This window comes from Cyrtonyx montezumae, unplaced genomic scaffold (assembly GCF_038088225.1).
Source record: "Cyrtonyx montezumae isolate F1298 unplaced genomic scaffold, pur_monq_1.0 scaffold_33, whole genome shotgun sequence".
In the NCBI taxonomy this organism is placed as follows: Eukaryota; Metazoa; Chordata; class Aves; order Galliformes; family Odontophoridae; genus Cyrtonyx; species Cyrtonyx montezumae.
In genome coordinates, this window is record NW_027072038.1 from 127,501 (window position 1) to 133,541 (window position 6,041).

A 6,041-nucleotide genomic window follows, 5' to 3' on the forward strand; every position below is an offset into this window, starting at 1 on the left:
ACATTGTAGCCATGCAAATGGAACCTAACAAGCTCCAAACTAAATAAAAATCTTGGTTGTTATGTCAGTTTTTTTGTTGGTTTTTTTTTTGTCCACCGGCCTCTCCTCCCTGCTCTCCCTTGGATATTGGGCACAGACTTCAGGCAGCTGAAGAGGTGTGGGCGATCAGTGGGGAGTATGGGGTGCCCTCACAAATCATAGCATGGAATCACAGACTGAGAACAGCTTGGATTGGAAGGGACCTTAAAGATCATCAAGTTACTGGAGCTTGGAGCCATCCTATAAATAGAAGACAGGATGTACACACAGGAGCCTGTCCCTAGGTGAGATTTCTTTCTTCTGCAGGGTGGTGAGGCACTGCTGCCCATAGGAGCTGTGGGTGCCTCATCCCTAGAGGTGCCCAAGGCCATGGGTGGGATCCTGGGCAGCCTGGTCTGGTGGGAGGCACCCAGCCCAAGGCAGGCATGGAACTGGATGATCTTTCAGGTCCCTTCCAAACCAAGCCATACTAGGAATCCACGACTTCTGTAGGAATAACTGAAAAATAGTAGGAATAACTGAAAATAGGAATAACTGAATAATGAAACTTCCCCTGTGACTGAGCTGTTGTAGAAATGACTACTCCATGCTCGCCCTGGTAACAACCAGAAGTGAAGTGGGACTGTTAGATTTGGGATAGTTGGTTTTATCTGTCTCCATCCTCCAGCCTGCTCATCTTATGCTCAGCATTGAGGCTGGTGGGTGGATTTTGGGTGAAGCGCAGGGATAGAGGGATAGAAATGCCATCAGTGTGATGCGATCAGAGGTATTTTTAGTGCCTGAGAAATATTATGATAAAGCAGTTGGTGCCTTTCGATCATTTTACAAATCTGTATTGACTGAAAGTGCTTCAAAGCCAATGGAATAAACAAGATGCTGAATTCAGGGGCTGAGCTGGGGTGAGTGCAGCCCCTTTCCAATCACTGGATCTTTCTCCTTGCCTTCAACACTCGCAAATGGATTGCCCAAAGGGATACAAAGCCAAGAGCTGCAGACCTTATTTCTCTGCTGAGCTAACCTTTACAGCTCTGATGAACAATATTTTACACAGCTATTGCTTGAACAGAAGTCACTGCATTGTTTTTTATACCTCTGTCTCCTGTCAGGAAGGAGCTAGAGTAAATTCTCCTTGGACAGCTCACGAAATCCTGACCCGAGTGCTGATCATTGCTGTGTTTTCTCAACTCAGAGCACAGGCAAGGAGATGCAGAAGGTTATTGATGAGCCCAGAGCAGCTTTCGCCTTTTTTTTTTGTCAGTTGTGTATGCCTGGCTTTGGCCGTGCAGTGCCTTTCTGTTTGAAACAGTAACACAACTTGACAGCGAGGCATTCCCATCTAAACAGTTGGGTCCAGATCTATCTGCTGACTGTCTCTGCACAGAGATAAACCATGCCAGCTCAATCTTCGCAGTGCAGCAGAGAATGGGAATAGGTCCTTTTGGTACAGCCCAGACTGCTCCAATGGGAACCAATGCAGATCGTGGGATCCCATGGGTTTGCCAACACCTCACCCATGCAAGTGCTTGCTTCTTGGCAGCTCTGGTCCCATTCTGGGCTCTGTCAGCTCTGCTCCTGCCTACACTCATACCAAGGGGCATTCAGTGATGAGATTTCATCAAAGACTCTTCCTGCAGGATGGCCAGTGTCAATCTTTGGTTGATTCCCACAGTGAGGAGGACGGTCACTGCCAATTCCTGGTTGACTCCCATGATGAGGATGATGGTCAATGTCAATCCTTTGTTGATTCCCATGGGCAAGAAAACTCTCGAGGGGTATAGGACACTAGAGGGAGATTTATACTTTCCATAAGTTGTTGACACTGACTCCTGGGCCCCAAGAAAGCACATCTGGCAGAGCAAGCAAGAAAGAAGTCTAACCTTGGGGTTAGATGTCTGAGCTTTGTGCCATAGCAACTCATCAGTGCAGGGCTGTGGAGGAATAGGGCATCAGTCACACACAAGGGTAGAATATGGTAATTTGTGTCCTATAAAGATACTCTGAGAAAGCTGAATTATTAGGTCAAGAAAAAAACAAGATGGCACGGCAGGATGTGTTTTGGGTAAGCAGGAAGCGTCAGCTGCATCATCCTAACCTCACTGAATGATGGAGAATTACTAGCTAGCAGCAGCGCAGTTAATGCAGACATTAAGGACGTTACAGAAGGGGTAGCTCTAAGTAAATCTTTCATGTAATTAACGGTACAGTTCTGCAAATTAGTGGAAATTACATATTGAAATGCTTGGACGCCAGCCACAGTGGAGGGAATGCGTCGACTTCTGTCTGATCTCAGAGCCTGGCTGCCTTTTATCTGCCAAATACTTGAATAGAAAACTACCTGGAAACCCAGCCAGTGTTTGGCACAACGTGAGAACTGAGCAGAAGGCCACGGAGACAAAGCGAGTGCAAGGACCGCACTCAAAGCCATCCTTACAGCTGAATTCCTGTGGGAAAAGAACAAAACCAAATGAAGAGCAGAGCCCAGAAACCACAGACCGTGATGGAGCAGTGTTAGAACCTTGCCATCCTTCTCCTTTGCTCAACTCTTGCTCCTTAAACATGAGAATCTGTACACAGGAAAACACACAAGGAATGAGTCACACTCTTATATTTGGACATTTGTGTCTCTGTCTTGCACAGAACTCCAGGCAACACAGATTTTTGCCCAAAGAAAAAAAATAAGGATCCCCTAAACATGCTAGGAATGGGGTCACACACTCCCAGTCCTCCAAATTTACCCACTTAATGATAAAGTATCCGAACGACCACTGCAATAACATCCATCAGCCCCTCAATCAAGCAGCAGTGTTCCATTGCCAGCTCGCAGCATATACATTTTTGCCATTCTTGCCCTCCTCCTTTCCATCGTGGATCCCAGGGGAGCACTGGAAACAAAGTGAGATGGGATGAGAAGAGCCCCTAATTGCACACCACTTCCCCCGGTGTGGCACAGTGGTGTTTGCTTTGATGAGGAGCTCGCTGTATCCAGCCTTGCACAGAGGTACTTCAAATAATGAGGAGAGATGCCTCTTTTAAACAAAACAGTGCCTTGCTCTAAATGACAGCAGCAGCCACAATAACCACAGCCTCACGGTGAACACAATCTGCATGGGGACTTGGCCAGCAGATTCCCCACACCCTTTACCTTACCTGTCCTTTCCCCTTATTTTCCCTTTCCCTGTTTTATTCTCTTTTTCAGTTTTCTTTTTCATTTCCCTTTCTTCTTTCCTCTTTCCTTCCCTCTTCTTGTCCCTTTTCCCTCCTCCTCTCCTCTCCTCTCCTCTCCTCTCCTCTCCTCTCCTCTCCTCTCCTCTCCTCTCCTCTCCTCTCCTCTCCTCTCCTCTCCTCTCCTCTCCTCTCCTCTCCTCTCCTCTCCTCTCCTCTCCTCTCCTCTCCTCTCCTCTCCTCTCCTCTCCTCTCCTCTCCTCTCCTCTCCTCTCCTCTCCTCTCCTCTCCTCTCCTCTCCTCTCCTCTCCTCTCCTCTCCTCTCCTCTCCTCTCCTCTCCTCCCCTCCCCTCCCCTCCCCTCCCCTCCCCTCCCCTCCCCTCCCCTCCCCTCCCCTCCCCTCCCCTCTCCTCTCCTCTCCTCTCCTCTCCTCTCCTCTCCTCTCCTCTCCTCTCCTCTCCTCTCCTCTCCTCTCCTCTCCTCTCCTCTCCTCTCCTCTCCTCTCCTCTCCTCTCCTCTCCTCTCCTCTCCTCTCCTCTCCTCTCCTCTCCTCTCCTCTCCTCTCCTCTCCTCTCCTCTCCTCTCCTCTCCTCTCCTCTCCTCTCCTCTCCTCTCCTCTCCTCTCCTCTCCTCTCCTCTCCTCTCCTCTCCTCTCCTCTCCTCTCCTCTCCTCTCCTCTCCTCTCCTCTCCTCTCCTCTCCTCTCCTCTCCTCTCCTCTCCTCTCCTCTCCTCTCCTCTCCTCTCCTCTCCTCTCCTCTCCTCTCCTCTCCTCTCCTCTCCTCTCCTCCCCTCCCCTCCCCTCCCCTCCCCTCCCCTTCCCCTTCCCCTTCCCCTTCCCCTTCCCCTTCCCCTTCCCCTTCCCCTTCCCCTTCCCCTTCCCCTTTCCTTTTCCCCTTCCCTTCACATGAAGCATTTGAAAGTCACTGTCTTGGCCCTCTTATTTTTCATTTTCATCAGAGAAAAACAACAGAAGGGAAGTCTGAGACACCTAACATCTCCGTGTTGGAACAGCAGGATCCTGGTTGTCTCTCCATACAGTTTCCCCAAATTCTGGATTTCTCTTTGATCCACCTAAAAGAGGAAGTGCTGATTTTGCTCCTTACAACTGCATTTTCAGGAAACCAAATGCTCCCTCTGCAGAAGTCCCCCTGTACTCCTGGGCTGGCCTTGCGGATGCACACGGCTGTGCCTTTTTTGCACGGCTGCAATTTCTCCAAGCAGAGGCTGTAATTTCCCTGCACCTTCCCCTGCTGTGCTTGCAGGATGAGTTGTCCCTGGGCTCTGGGTGCTGTCTGTCAGGAACTCTGCAGCCACTGCTGTATTTTTATTCATTAAGGGAGTGAGCTGTGGAAACCGCCAAATGTCTCCCATGGTATCAGCACACTCTTTTTGAGGTGATGTGGGTCTGATCTCGTCAAAATTAATGGCTTATGGTTATTCATGCTATTATTCTTAATGGGGCCAAGCATATACTGTACCCAGAAAGAGGTAGTGCTTGACTTGTCAAAGATTTATGGCACATCATGACCCGGCTGGGCTGACTGTAACATATAAAAACTTCATTGCTAATAACGACGCTGTGCTCAGAATAAAAAGGAATGGGGATGGAAAGGCACTGCAGGCATCCATGGATCCCAGTGTTTTCTCAAGCTGATGGTCTTACAGAACCTCGGTTTGCTGGATGTTATATGGTGCAAAGGGATCTGCTAGGAGGTGGGCTTCAGACTTTATGTCAAGAGCCAGCCCTTTAGTTTGCGTCTGCAAAGAAAATATTATCCTTCTGTACTTTGAGCTGATCCAGCTTTCAGAGTAATATCGAGCTCTTTACAGAACCATCGACCTCTCTACAACTCCCTGAAAGGAGGTTGTGATGAGGTGAGGACCGCCCAGGTGACGGCAATGGGATGAGTGGTGATGGCTTTAAGTTGTACCAGGAGAAGGTTAAGTTGGGTATTAAGAACTTCTCTGTAGCAGTGGTTGGGCAATGGAACAGGCTGCCCAGGGAGCGGTGGAGTCACTGTCCCTGGAGGTAGTTGAGAAATGAGGCACTGAGGGATGTGGTCAGCAGGCACGGTGGTTTGTGGTTGGGTTTGGGGATCTTAGAGGTCTTTTCCAACTTCATGATTCTGTGATGCTATGATCTAGGATCAGATTCTCAGAACCCCTGGTGAAGAAGTGCCTGCACCGTGTGAGACAGCCCAGGGATGTAATGGGATGTTGTGTGAAGACAGCAGAGCTCAGGACATCACAGCAGAGTCCACCATCAGAGATCACAGTGAAAAAAAACACAAATAAAAATCCTCTCACCAACAGGGAGAGAATGAAATTCATCCGAGCAGGGGGACCCCATCCTAATTAAAACCCAGATGCTGCAAACATTTGAGCACAGCCTAAATGATCATGGAGACACCCAGTGAAACCACCAGGACTTTGGAGGACACAGACTGAAAATTGCCTTAATTACATAAAAAGAAAGAAAAAGCACAGAGATTTATAAACACTGTGGGACTCCTGAATGCTGATTTCTGAGTGCAGAAAAAAACATTCTCCAGTATGTTTATTAAAAACATATGTCTCTGCCCATTAGGCTGCAGAGAAAATGCTCGTTAGTTCTTTCACTAGAAAGAACTAATCAAAATTCTTTTGATTGGAAATAAATATTTCTGTAACAGAAGGAGACCTCCTAGGAAACAATCTCCTCCATGAGCAGGTTTGGGTTTCTTCTTTGCTCTAGGTGCCTGATTTCTTATTTTTAATCAGCGAGTTCGTTATTATTAGCCTGACAAATAAAACATCCCTAACTCCTAACAAGAACTGTGAAGAAACAGGAAAAGGGTGG